The sequence below is a fragment of the Abramis brama genome, assembly GCF_963993115.1.
Source record: "Abramis brama genome assembly, chromosome: 4".
Classification (NCBI taxonomy): Eukaryota; Metazoa; Chordata; class Actinopteri; order Cypriniformes; family Leuciscidae; genus Abramis; species Abramis brama.
The window spans coordinates 5,318,166-5,333,712 of record NC_139966.1 but is presented as its reverse complement, the minus strand read 5'-3'; positions in this window follow the sequence as shown (position 1 = coordinate 5,333,712).

Below are 15,547 nucleotides of genomic sequence, written 5' to 3'. Positions count from 1 at the left end.
AACCGTAAGTCCAATCAGTCTGAAAAGATATAGCAACTCGAGTCAGATCAGTTTGAGTGTCTGAGCCGAGTTTGGAGTATGTAGAGTTAAAGCTCTAGGAGGAGTTTGATATAGATTTTTTTAGGGTCAGAAGAATAATAATAACTAGATGCGAAAGTTCGTCGAGACAAACTTTAAGTTGGCTTGAGAAAGTTTGGACCAGAAAGTTTTTTGCTAGGCGGTTGCTAGGGTATTCTGAGTGGTTGCTAGGCGGTTGCTAGGATATTTCTGGTGGTTGCTAGGGTCTTTTGGGTGGTTGCTAGGTGGTTGCTAGGGTATTTTGGGTGGTTGCTATGGTGTTCTGGTTGGTTGCTAGGCGGTTGCTAGGGTATTCTGGGTGGTTGCTAGGCGATTGCTAGGGTGTTCTGGGTGGTTGCTATGGTGTTGCTAGGCGGTTGCTAGGGTGTTCTGGTTGGTTGCTAGGCGGTTGCTAGGGTGTTCTGGGTGGTTGCTATGGTGTTGCTAGGCGGTTGTTAAGGTATTCTGGGTGGTTGCTAGGCGGTTGCTAGGCAGTTGCTAGGGTATTCTGGGTGGTTGCTTGGTCGGTTGCTAGGGTGTTCTGGGTGGTTACTATGGTGTTGCTAGGCGGTTGCTAGGGTATTCTGGGTGGTTGCTAGGCAGTTGCTAGGGTGTTCTGGGTGGTTGCTATGGTGTTGCTAGGCGGTTGCTAGGGTGTTCTGGGTGGTTGCTATGGTGTTGCTAGGCGGTTGCTAGGGTATTCTGGGTGGTTGCTAGGCAGTTGCTAGGGTGTTCTGGTGTTGCTAGGCGGTTGCTAGGGTGTTCTGGGTGGTTGCTATGGTGTTGCTAGGCGGTTGCTAGGGTGTTCTGGTTGGTTGCTAGGCGGTTGCTAGGGTGTTCTGGGTGGTTGCTATGGTATTCTGAGTGGTTGCTAGGCGGTTGCTAGGTGGTTGCTAGGGTATTCTGGGTGGTTGCTATGGTGTTGCTAGGCGGTTGCTAGGATGTTCTGGGTGGTTGCTAGGCGGTTGCTAGGGTGTTCTGGGTGGTTGCTATGGTGTTGCTAGGCGGTTGCTAGGGTGTTCTGGGTGGTTGCTAGGCGGTTGCTAGGGTGTTGTTAGGCGGTTGCTAGGGTGTTCTGGGTGGTTGCTATGGTGTTGCTAAGGTATTCTGGGTGGTAGCTAGGCGGTTGCTAGGCAGTTGCTAGGGTATTCTGGGTGGTTGCTAGGCGGTTGCTAGGGTGTTCTGGGTGGTTACTATGGTGTTGCTAGGCGGTTGCTAGGGTATTCTGGGTGGTTGCTAGGCAGTTGCTAGGGTGTTCTGGGTGGTTGCTATGGTGTTGCTAGGCGGTTGCTAGGGTGTTCTGGGTGGTTGCTATGGTGTTGCTAGGCGGTTGCTAGGGTATTCTGGGTGGTTGCTAGGCAGTTGCTAGGGTGTTCTGGTGTTGCTAGGCGGTTGCTAGGGTGTTCTGGGTGGTTGCTATGGTGTTGCTAGGTGGTTGGTAGTTGTCACAGATGGTTACTATGGAGTTTTGATATAGTTGTTTGCATGATCTTGGTATGATTTAGCACTTAACTAATCGCTATTAGCATGTAGCTATTCACTGCTAGCATGTATAGCATGTTAGAAGTGCTGTTTGCTAGCATGAGTCAAAAGAGCCAAACCTAATCTCTATACGATGTTCTGATACAGAGATATAGGTCTTGCAAAACGGTTGCTAGGGTACTCAAGTTTGGTTGCTATGGAGTTGCTTGGGAGCTGGGAGCTTTAAACGTAAGAAGTTTAAAGTGGTTTGAAGTTTAAAGTAGTTTACAGTAGTTTGAAGTTTATGGCAGGTAGATAGATAAGTTAATAGATAGATAAACACACACACACATACACACACACACGCACACACACACACACACACACACACTAACTCGCTCACACACTCACTCAGACACACACACACTGTATGAGTTTTTGAGTTTTGAGTTTATAAGTTTAAATGAGTTTAGAGTTTATAAGTTTAAATGAGTTTAAGAGTTCAGAGTTTATTAATTTATGAGTTTAATAGTTTATAAGTCTATGAATTCATGAGTTTATAAGTTAATTAGTTAATCTCATACACTTATTCTAATTATAAGTGTATGAGTTTAGAGTTTATTAGTTTAAATGAGTCTCAATGGCTCATATAGTATATAGAACGGCAGTTTGGTTTAGTCTTCAAGGTGTTTAGATTTAAATTTTCGACATACACATACACACACACAAGCACGCACGCACAGACTCTCACTCTCTCTCTCACACACACACTATCTCTCTCACACACACACACTCACTAACTCACTCACACACACACAGACAAGCTCATTAACACACACACACACACACACACACACACACACACACACTCACGCACATAGACACACACTCTCTCTCTCACACACACTCAGAGTTTATATGAGTTTAGAGTTTATAAGTGTACAAGTTTTTGAGTTAAGAGTTTATAAGTTTAAATGAGTGTGTACGAGTATTTGAGTTTACACACACACACACACACACACACACACACACACTCACACATAGACACCCACGCTCTCTCTCTCTCTCACACACACACACGTTTTGAGTTTAGAGTTCATTAGTTTAAATGAGTCTCATTGGCTAATATAGTATATAGAACGGCAGTTTGGTTTAGTCTTCAAGGTATTTTGATTTGAATTTTTGTCGGTTTGAATTTTTTAGAACTCCCAATGTAAGTCAATGGGAGTTTTTGAATGAGTTTTTTCGAGTTTTGATCGTCATTTTTAGGAAAACCGTAAGTCCAATCAGTCTGAAAAGATATAGCAACTCGAGTCAGATCAGTTTGAGTGTCTGAGCCGAGTTTGGAGTATGTAGAGTTAAAGCTCTAGGAGGAGTTTGATATAGATTTTTTTAGGGTCAGAAGAATAATAATAACTAGATGCGAAAGTTCGTCGAGACAAACTTTAAGTTGGCTTGAGAAAGTTTGGACCAGAAAGTTTTTTGCTAGGCGGTTGCTAGGGTATTCTGAGTGGTTGCTAGGCGGTTGCCAGGATATTTCTGGTGGTTGCTAGGGTCTTTTGGGTGGTTGCTAGGCGGTTGCTAGGGTGTTTTGGGTGGTTGCTAGGGTGTTCTGGGTGGTTGCTAGGCGGTTGCTAGGGTGTTCTGGGTGGTTACTAGGGTGTTCTGGGTGGTTGCTAGGCGGTTGCTAGGATATTTTGGGTGGTTGCTAGGGTCTTTTGGGTGGTTTATAGGCGGTTGCTAGGGTATTTTAGGTGGTTGCTAGGGTATTTTAGGTGGTTGCTAGGGTATTCTGGGTGGTTGCTAGGCGGTTGCTAGGGTATTTTGGGTGGTTGCTAGGGTCTTTTGGGTAGTTGCTAGGCGGTTTCTAAGATATTTTCGGTGGTTGCTAGGGTCTTTTGGGTGGTTGCTAGGCGGTTGCTAGGGTATTTTGGGTGGTTGCTAGGGTGTTCTGGGTGGTTGCTAGGCGGTTGCTAGGGTATTCTGGGTGGTTACTAGGGTGTTCTGGGTGGTTGCTAGGCGGTTGCTAGGATATTTTGGGTGGTTGCTAGGGTCTTTTGGGTGGTTGATAGGCGGTTGCTAGGGTATTTTAGGTGGTTGCTAGGGTATTTTAGGTGGTTGATAGGGTATTCTGGGTGGTTGCTAGGCGGTTGCTAGGGCATTTTGGGTGGTTGCTAGGGTCTTTTGGGTAGTTGCTAGGCGGTTTCTAAGATATTTTCGGTGGTTGCTAGGGTCTTTTGGGTGGTTGCTAGGCGGTTGCTAGGGTATTTTGGGTGGTTGCTAGGGTGTTCTGGATGGTTGCTAGGCGGTTGTAGGGTGTTCTGGGTGGTTGCTAGGCGGTTGCTAGGATATTTTGGGTGGTTGCTAGGGTGTTCTGGGTGGTTGTTAGGCAGTTGCTAGGGTGTTCTGAGTGGTTGCTATGGTGTTGCTAGGCGGTTGCTAAGGTATTCTGGGTGGTTGCTAGGCGGTTGCTAGGGTGTTCTGGGTGGTTGCTATGGTGTTGCTAGGCGGTTGCTAGGGTATTTTGGGTGGTTGCTAGGCGGTTGCTAGGGTGTTCTGGGTGGTTGCTATGGTGTTGCTAGGCGGTTGTAGGGTGTTCTGGGTGGTTGCTAGGCGGTTGCTAGGATATTTTGGGTGGTTGCTAGGGTATTCTGGGTGGTTGCTAGGCGGTTGCTAGGGTGTTCTGGGTGGTTGCTATGGTGTTGCTAGGCGGTTGCTAGGGTGTTCTGGGTGGTTGCTATGGTGTTGCTAGGCGGTTGCTAAGGTATTCTGGGTGGTTGCTAGGCGGTTGCTAGGGTGTTCTGGGTGGTTGCTATGGTGTTGCTAGGCGGTTGCTAGGGTGTTCTGGGTTGTTGCTAGGCAGTTGCTAGGTGTTCTGGGTGGTTGCTAGGCAGTTGCTAGGGTGTTCTGGCTGTTTGCTAGGTGTTCTGGGTGGTTGCTAGGCAGTTGCTAGGTGTTCTGGGGGGTTGCTAGGCAGTTGCTAGGGTGTTCTGGGTGGTTGCTAGGGTATATTTGGTGGTTACTAGAGCATTTCTAGATGTTGCTAGGGTGTTCAAGATGGTTGCTAAGGTATTTTTGGTAGTTGCTATGGTGTTACTAGGTGGTTGGTAGTTGTCAAAGATGGTTACTATGGAGTTTTTATAGAGTTCTTAAAATCTTTAATAACGAGTGCCTTCAGTACGGCACTCGGCCTGCGGCCTCGTGCCTATGGCCGAATAGGCACAAGCATGGAGCAATATCGCAAGGCCACGAGTGTAATATTGCGTTAAAAAATACAAAAAAATGTAAAAAAAAAAATTTTTTGGTTTAGGGTGGTTGCTAGGGAGCTCTTAGTGGTTGCTAGGGTGCTGAAACTGGTTGCTATGGTGTGGCTATGAAGATTTTAGGCCATTACTTATTGGTTGCTTGATAATATAAATCCTCTGAGGGAGAGAGAGAGGGAGAGACGCAGGGCTGTCAGGCCCTTTGGAGTCTGTGTGTGTGAAAACGGCAGTTTGGATTCAAATGTTTTTAGAACTCCCCAATGTAAGTCAATGGGAGTTTTTCCGAGTTTTGATCGTCATTTTTAGGAAAACCGTAAGTCCGATCAGTCTGAAAAGATATAGCAACGCGAGTCAGATCAGTTTGAGTGTCTGAGCCGAGTTTGGAGTATGTAGAGTTAAAGCTCTAGGAGGAGTTTCATATAGAAATTTTAGTCTCGGAATAATAATAATAACTAGATGCGAAAGTTCGTCGAGACAAACTTTAAGTTGGCTTGAGAAAGTTTGGACCAGAAAGTTTTTTGCTAGGCGGTTGCTAGGGTATTCTGAGTGGTTGCTAGGCAGTTGCTAGGATATTTCTGGTGGTTGCTAGGGTCTTTTGGGTGGTTGCTAGGCGGTTGCTAGGGTATTTTGGGTGGTTGCTATGGTGTTCTGGTTGGTTGCTAGGCGGTTGCTAGGGTATTCTGGGTGGTTGCTAGGCGATTGCTAGGGTGTTCTGGGTGGTTGCTATGGTGTTGCTAGGCGGTTGCTAGGGTGTTCTGGTTGGTTGCTAGGCGGTTGCTAGGGTGTTCTGGGTGGTTGCTATGGTGTTGCTAGGCGGTTGTTAAGGTATTCTGGGTGGTTGCTAGGCGGTTGCTAGGCAGTTGCTAGGGTATTCTGGGTGGTTGCTAGGCGGTTGCTAGGGTGTTCTGGGTGGTTACTATGGTGTTGCTAGGCGGTTGCTAGGGTATTCTGGGTGGTTGCTAGGCAGTTGCTAGGGTGTTCTGGGTGGTTGCTATGGTGTTGCTAGGCGGTTGCTAGGGTGTTCTGGGTGGTTGCTATGGTGTTGCTAGGCGGTTGCTAGGGTATTCTGGGTGGTTGCTAGGCAGTTGCTAGGGTGTTCTGGGTGGTTGCTATGGTGTTGCTAGGCGGTTGCTAGGGTGTTCTGGTTGGTTGCTAGGCGGTTGCTAGGGTGTTCTGGGTGGTTGCTATGGTGTTGCTAGGCGGTTGTTAAGGTATTCTGAGTGGTTGCTAGGCGGTTGCTAGGTGGTTGCTAGGGTATTCTGGGTGGTTGCTATGGTGTTGCTAGGCGGTTGCTAGGATGTTCTGGGTGGTTGCTAGGCGGTTGCTAGGGTGTTCTGGGTGGTTGCTATGGTGTTGCTAGGCGGTTGCTAGGGTGTTCTGGGTGGTTGCTAGGCGGTTGCTAGGGTGTTGTTAGGCGGTTGCTAGGGTGTTCTGGGTGGTTGCTATGGTGTTGCTAAGGTATTCTGGGTGGTAGCTAGGCGGTTGCTAGGCAGTTGCTAGGGTATTCTGGGTGGTTGCTAGGCGGTTGCTAGGGTGTTCTGGGTGGTTACTATGGTGTTGCTAGGCGGTTGCTAGGGTATTCTGGGTGGTTGCTAGGCAGTTGCTAGGGTGTTCTGGGTGGTTGCTATGGTGTTGCTAGGCGGTTGCTAGGGTGTTCTGGGTGGTTGCTATGGTGTTGCTAGGCGGTTGCTAGGGTATTCTGGGTGGTTGCTAGGCAGTTGCTAGGGTGTTCTGGTGTTGCTAGGCGGTTGCTAGGGTGTTCTGGGTGGTTGCTATGGTGTTGCTAGGTGGTTGGTAGTTGTCACAGATGGTTACTATGGAGTTTTGATATAGTTGTTTGCATGATCTTGGTATGATTTAGCACTTAACTAATCGCTATTAGCATGTAGCTATTCACTGCTAGCATGTATAGCATGTTAGAAGTGCTGTTTGCTAGCATGAGTCAAAAGAGCCAAACCTAATCTCTATACGATGTTCTGATACAGAGATATAGGTCTTGCAAAACGGTTGCTAGGGTACTCAAGTTTGGTTGCTATGGAGTTGCTTGGGAGCTGGGAGCTTTAAACGTAAGAAGTTTAAAGTGGTTTGAAGTTTAAAGTAGTTTACAGTAGTTTGAAGTTTATGGCAGGTAGATAGATAAGTTAATAGATAGATAAACACACACACACATACACACACACACACACGCACACACACACACACACACACACACACACACACTAACTCGCTCACACACTCACTCAGACACACACACACTGTATGAGTTTTTGAGTTTTGAGTTTATAAGTTTAAATGAGTTTAGAGTTTATAAGTTTAAATGAGTTTAAGAGTTCAGAGTTTATTAATTTATGAGTTTAATAGTTTATAAGTCTATGAATTCATGAGTTTATAAGTTAATTAGTTAATCTCATACACTTATTCTAATTATAAGTGTATGAGTTTAGAGTTTATTAGTTTAAATGAGTCTCAATGGCTCATATAGTATATAGAACGGCAGTTTGGTTTAGTCTTCAAGGTGTTTAGATTTAAATTTTCGACATACACACACACACAAGCACGCACGCACAGACTCTCACTCTCTCTCTCACACACACACTATCTCTCTCACACACACACTCACTAACTCACTCACACACACACAGACAAGCTCATTAACACACACACACACACACACACACACACACACACACTCACGCACATAGACACACACTCTCTCTCTCACACACACTCAGAGTTTATATGAGTTTAGAGTTTATAAGTGTACAAGTTTTTGAGTTAAGAGTTTATAAGTTTAAATGAGTGTGTACGAGTATTTGAGTTTACACACACACACACACACACACACACACACACACACACACACACACTCACACATAGACACCCACGCTCTCTCTCTCTCTCTCTCACACACACACACGTTTTGAGTTTAAAGTTCATTAGTTTAAATGAGTCTCATTGGCTAATATAGTATATAGAACGGCAGTTTGGTTTAGTCTTCAAGGTATTTTGATTTGAATTTTTGTCGGTTTGAATTTTTTAGAACTCCCAATGTAAGTCAATGGGAGTTTTTGAATGAGTTTTTTCGAGTTTTGATCGTCATTTTTAGGAAAACCGTAAGTCCAATCAGTCTGAAAAGATATAGCAACTCGAGTCAGATCAGTTTGAGTGTCTGAGCCGAGTTTGGAGTATGTAGAGTTAAAGCTCTAGGAGGAGTTTGATATAGATTTTTTTAGGGTCAGAAGAATAATAATAATAATAAGTTTAAATAGGATTTCAATATGTTGGCTTTCTCAAGCCAACTTAATAATAATAATAATAAGTTTAAATAGGATTTCAATATGTTGGCTCTCTCAAGCCAACTTAATAATAAGTTTAAATAGGATTTCAATATGTTGGCTTTCTCAAGCCAACTTAATAACTAGATTAAAAAGTTCGTCGAGACAAACTTTAAGTTGGCTTGAGAAAGCCGGACCAGAAAGTTTGAAGAAGTTTAAAGTTTAAATTAGTTTTAAGTTTAAATTAGTCTAAAGTTGAAATTAGTTTGAAGTTTAAAGAAGTGTAAAGTAGTTTTTGAAGTTTAAAGTAGTTTGAAGTTTAAAGTAGTTTAAAGTTTAAATTAGTTTGAAGTAGATCGATAGATGAGTTTGTTAGTTTAAATTTTACACACAGACACGCTCACTAACTCTCTCTCTCACACACGCACACACACACACTTATGCACATACACCCACACTCATGCACACACTCACTCACTCACACACACACACTCACGGACATACACTCACACATGCACACAGACACACAGACATGCTCACTAACTCACTCACATACACACACACACACACACACTAACTCACACACACTCTCTCTCTCTCACACACATACACACACGCACATACACTCATAAATGCACACACTCACACACACACACACTAACTCGCTCTCACACACACACAGACACGCTCATTAACTCACATACACTCACACACATAGACACATACACTCACACACACACACACACTCTCTTTCTCTCTCTCTCTCTCTCGCTCTCTCTCTCTCTCTCTCTCTCTCACACACTCTCACACGGACATACACTCACACACGCACACACCCACCCACACACACACACACACACACAGACATGCTCACTAACTCACACACACACACTCACTAACTCACACACACTCTCTCTCACACACATACACACTTACGCACATACACACACACTCACACATAGACACACACGCTCTCTCTCTCACACACACACACACACACACACACACACACACACACACACACACACACACACACGTTTTGAGTTTAGAGTTCATTAGTTTAAATGAGTCTCAATGGCTCATATAGTATATAGAACGGCAGTTTGGTTTAGTCTTCAAGGTGTTTAGATTTAAATTTTCGACATACACACACACACACAAGCACGCACGCACAGACTCTCACTCTCTCTCACACACACACACTATCTCTCTCACACACACACTCACTAACTCACTCACACACACACACACAGACAAGCTCATTAACTCACACACACACACACACACACACACACACACTCACGCACATAGACACACACTCTCTCTCACACACACACACACACTCAGAGTTTATATGAGTTTAGAGTTTATAAGTGTACAAGTTTTTGAGTTAAGAGTTTATAAGTTTAAATGAGTGTGTACGAGTTTTTGTTCACACACACACACACACACACTCACACATAGACACACACGCTCTCTCTCTCTCTCACACACACACACACACACGTTTTGAGTTTAGAGTTCATTAGTTTAAAATGAGTCTCAATGGCTCATATAGTATATAGAACGGCAGTTTGGTTTAGTCTTCAAGGTGTTTAGATTTAAATTTTCGACATACACACACACACAAGCACGCACGCACAGACTCTCACTCTCTCTCACACACACACACTATCTCTCTCACACACACACACTCACTAACTCACTCACACACACACAGACAAGCTCATTAACACACACACACACACACACACACACACACACACTCACGCACATAGACACACACTCTCTCTCACACACACACACACTCAGAGTTTATATGAGTTTAGAGTTTATAAGTGTACAAGTTTTTGAGTTAAGAGTTTATAAGTTTAAATGAGTGTGTACGAGTTTTTGAGTTTACACACACACACACACACACACTCACACATAGACACACACGCTCTCTCTCTCTCTCTCACACACACACACACGTTTTGAGTTTAGAGTTCATTAGTTTAAATGAGTCTCAATGGCTCATATAGTATATAGAACGGCAGTTTGGTTTAGTCTTCAAGGTGTTTAGATTTAAATTTTCGACATACACACACACACAAGCACGCACGCACAGACTCTCACTCTCTCTCACACACACACACTATCTCTCTCACACACACACTCACTAACCAACTCACACACACACACACAGACAAGCTCATTAACACACACACACACACACACAGACACACTCACGCACATACACACACACACATAGACACACACACTCTCTCTCACACACACACACACACACACACTAACTAACTCACACACAGACACACACACCCTCACTAACTCACACACACACACACACCCTCACTAACACACACACACACACACACACACACAGACATGCTCACTGTCTCACACACACACACACACACACACATTAACTCGCTCTCACACATACACAGACACGCTCACACACATAGACACACACACTCTCTCACACACACACACACGCACACACTCTCACTAACTCTCACTCACACACACACACACACACACACACACACACTCACACATAGACACACACACTCTCTCACACACACACACACACACACACACACACACTCACTCACGCACATACACTCACTCACACACAGACACACACACTCTCACTAACTCACACACACACACACACACACACACACAGACATGCTCACTGTCTCACACACACACACACACACACACACACACACTAACTCGCTCTCACACAAACACAGACACGCTCACACACATAGACACACACACTCTCTCACACACACACGCGCACACACCCTCGCTAACTCTCTCTCACACACACACACACACACACACACACACACACTCACGCACATACACTCACTCACGGACATACACTCACACATGCACACACACACACACACACACACACACGGACATACACTCACACACGCACACACACACACACACACACACTCTCTCTCTCTCACACACATACACACGCACATACACACACACACTAACTCGCTCTCACACATACACAGACACGCTCACACACAGACACACACACACTCTCTCTCACACACTCACTCAGACACACACACACACACACACACACACACACTCAGAGTTTATGAGTTTAGAGTTTATAAATGTATAGATTGATGAGTTTATAAGTGTACGAGTTTTTGAGTTTAGAGTTTATAAGTTTAAATGAGTTTAAGAGTTCAGAGTTTATTAATTTATGAGTTTAAGAGTTCATAAGTCTATGAATTCATGAGTTTATAAGTTAATTAGTTTATAAGTGTATGAGTTTAGAGTTCATTAGTTTAAATTAAATGGGTGAGAGTTATGCTATAAGTTATGTATGTTAGTTTAAAGTTTAACTTAGCTTGAAGTTTAAATTAGTTTAAAATAGTTTGAAGTTTAAATTAGTTTAAAATAGTTTGAAGTTTAAAGTTGTTTAAAGCTTAAAGTAGTTCAAAGTTTGAAGTAGTTTAAAAGAACTTCTTTAAAAGAAGAAGAAAGTTGCTAGAATGAAAGAAAGAAAGATTAGTTAGAAAGAAAGATAGATTAATTAGAAAGAAAGATGGATTAGTTAGATAGAAAGAAAGAAAGTTTAGTTAGAAAGAAAGAAAGAAAGAAAGAAAGAAAGAAAGAAAGAAAAAGATTAGTTAGAAAGAAAGAAAGAAAGAAAGAAAGAAAGAAAAAGATTAGTAAGAAAGAAAGAAAGAAAGAAAGAAAGAAAGAAAGAAAGAAAGCTAGAAAGAAAGAAAGAAAGAAAGAAAGAAAGAAAGAAAAAGATTAGTTAGAAAGAAAGAAAGAAAGAAAGAAAGAAAAAGATTAGTTAGAAAGAAAGAAAGAAAGAAAGAAAGAAAGAAAGAAAGAAAGAGATTAGTTAGAAAGAAAGAAAGAAAGAAAGAAAGAAAAAGATTAGTTAGAAAGAAAGAAAAAGATTAGTAAGAAAAAAAGAAAGAAAGATTAGTTAGAAAGAAAGAAAGAAAGAAAGAAAGAAAGAGAAAGAAAGAAAGAAAAAAAGAGAAAGATTAGTTTCTCATTAGATTAGATTAGCTCATATAGTATATAGAACGGCAGTTTGGTTTAGTCTTCAAGGTATTTTGATTTGAATTTTCGTCGGTTTGAATTTTTTAGAACTCCCCAATGTAAGTCAATGGGAGTTTTTGAATGAGTTTTTTCGAGTTTTGATCGTCATTTTTAGGAAAACCGTAAGTCCGATCAGTCTGAAAAGATATAGCACACTTGGTCAGATCAGTTTGAGTGTCTGAGCCGAGTTTGGAGTATGTAGAGTTAAAGCTCTAGGAGGAGTTTGATATAGAAATTTTTAGTCTCAGAAGAATAATAATAACTAGATATGAAAGTTCGTCGAGACAAACTTTAAGTTGGCTTGAGAAAGTTTGGACCGGAAAGTTTTTTGCTAGGCGGTTGTTAGGATGTTATGGGTGGTCGCTATGGTGTTGCTAGGCGGTTGCTAAGGTATTCTGGGTGGTTGCTAGGCGGTTGCTAGGGTATTTTGGGTGGTTGCTAGGCGGTTGCTAGGGTCTTTTGTGTGGTTGCTAGGCGGTTGCTAGGTGGTTGCTAGGGTGTTCTGGGTGGTTGCTAGGATATTTTTGGTGGTTGCTAGGGTCTTTTGGGTGGTTGCTAGGGTCTTTTGGGTGGTTGCTAGGCGGTTGCTAGGGTGTTTTGGGTGGTTGCTAGGATCTTTTGGGTGGTTGCTAGGCGGTTGCTAGGGTATTTTGGGTGGTTGCTAGGGTGTTCTGGGTGGTTGCTAGGCAGTTGCTAGGGTGTTATGGGTGGTTGCTATGGTGTTGCTAGGTGGTTGCTAAGGTATTTTGGGTGGTTGCTAGGGTGTTCTGGGTGGTTGCTAGGCAGTTGCTAGTGTGTTCTGGGTGGTTGCTATGGTGTTGCTAGGCGTTGCTAAGGTATTCTGGGTGGTTGCTAGGTGGTGGCCAGGGTGTTCTGGGTGGTTGCTAGGCAGTTGCTAGGGTGTTATGGGTGGTTGCTATGGTGTTGCTAGGTGGTTGCTAAGGTATTTTGGGTGGTTGCTAGGGTGTTCTGGGTGGTTGCTAGGCAGTTGCTAGGGTGTTCTGGGTGGTTGCTATGGTGTTGCTAGGCGTTGCTAAGGTATTCTGGGTGGTTGCTAGGTGGTGGCCAGGGTGTTCTGGGTGGTTGCTAGGCTGTTTTGGGTGGTTGCTAGGGTATTCTGGGTGGTTGCTAGGGTCTTTTGGGTGGTTGCTAGGCGGTTGCTAGGGTGTTTTGGGTGGTTGCTAGGGTCTTTTGGGTGGTTGCTAGGGTCTTTTGGGTGGTTGCTAGGCAGTTGCTAGGGTCTTTTGGGTGGTTGCTAGGGTATTCAGGGCGGTTGATATGGTGTTGCTAGGTGGTTGGTAGTTGTCACAGATGGTTACTATGGAGTTTTTATAGAGTTCTTAGCATGATCTTGGCATGATTTAACACTTAACTAATCGCTATTAGCATGTAGCTATTCACTGCTAGCATGTGTAGCATGTTGGAAGTGCTGTTTGCTAGCATGAGTCAAAAGAGCCAAACCTCATCTCTATACGATGCTCTGATACAGAGATATAGGTCTTGCAAAACGGTTGCTAGGGTACTCAAGTTTGGTTGCTATGGAGTTGCTTGGGAGCTGGGAGCTTTAAACTTAAGAAGTTTAAATTGGTTTAAAGTTTAAAGTAGTTTGAAGTTTATGACAGAGATAGATAAATAAGTTATATAGATACACACACACACACACACACACACACACACACACACACACTCACTCAGACTACCTCGCTCACACACTCACTCAGACACACACACACACACACACACTCTCAGAGTTTATGAGTTTAGAGTTTATAAGTGTATAAATTGATGAGTTTATAAGTGTATGAGTTTTTGAGTTTAGAGTTTATGTTTAAATGAGTTTAGAGTTCAGAGTTTATTAATTTATGAGTTTAAGAGTTCATAAGTCTATGAATTCATGAGTTTATTAGTTAATTAGTTATTAAATTTAAGTTAATTAGTTTATAAGTGTATGAGATTAGAGTTTATTAGTTTAAATTAGTTTCATTGGCTAATATATATAGAACGGCAGTTTGGTTTAGTCTTCAAGGTGTTAAGATTTGAATTTTTGTCGGTTGGTGAGTTTGAATCTGGATTTGAATTTTTTAGAACTCCCCAATGTAAGTCAATGGGAGTTTTTCAGAGTTTTGATCGTCATTTTTAGGAAAACCGTAAGTCCGATCAGTCTGAAAAGATATAGCACACCGAGTCAGATCTGTTTGAGTGTCTGAGCCGATTTTGGAGTATGTAGAGTTAAAGCTCTAGGAGGAGTTTGAGTCAGATTTTTTAGTAAGAAGAATAATAATAATAAGTTTAAATAGGATTTCAATATGTTGGCTTTCTCAAGCCAACTTAACTAGATTAAAAAGTTCGTCGAGACAAACTTTAAGTTGGCTTGAGAAAGCCGGACCAGAAAGTTTGAAGAAGTTTGAAGTTTAAAGTAGTTTAAAGTTTAAATTAGTCTAAAGTTGAAATTAGTTTGAAGTTTAAAGAAGTGTAAAGTAGTTTTTGAAGTTTAAAGTAGTTTGAAGTTTAAAGTAGTTTAAAGTTTAAATTAGTTTGAAGTAGATCGATAGATGAGTTTGTTAGTTAAAATTTTACACACAGACACGCTCACTAACTCTCTCTCTCACACACGCACACACACACACTTATGCACATACACCCACACTCATGCACACACTCACTCACTCACACACACACACTCACGGACATACACTCACACATGCACACAGACACACAGACATGCTCACTAACTCACTCACATACACACACACTAACTCACACACACTCTCTCTGACACACATACACTCATAAATGCACACACTCACACACACACACTAACTCGCTCTCACACACACACACACACACACACACACAGACACGCTCATTAACTACATACACTCACACACATAGACACATACACTCTCTCTCACACACACACACACACGCACACACACTCTTTCTCTCTCTCTCTCTCTCTCTCGCTCTCTCTCTCTATCTCTCTCACACTCTCACACGGACATACACTCACACACGCACACACCCACCCACACACACACACACACAGACATGCTCACTAACTCACACACACACACACACACACACACACAGACACACACTCACTAACTCACACACACTCTCTCTCACACACATACACACTTACGCACATACACTCACACATGCACACACACACACACACTCACACATAGACACACACGCTCTCTCTCTCACACACACACACACACACGTTTTGAGTTTAGAGTTCATTACTTTAAATGAGTCTCAATGGCTCATATAGTATATAGAACGGCAGTTTGGTTTAGTCTTCAAGGTGTTTAGATTTAAATTTTCGACATACACACACACACACACAAGCACGCATGCACAGACTCTCACTCCCTCTCACAC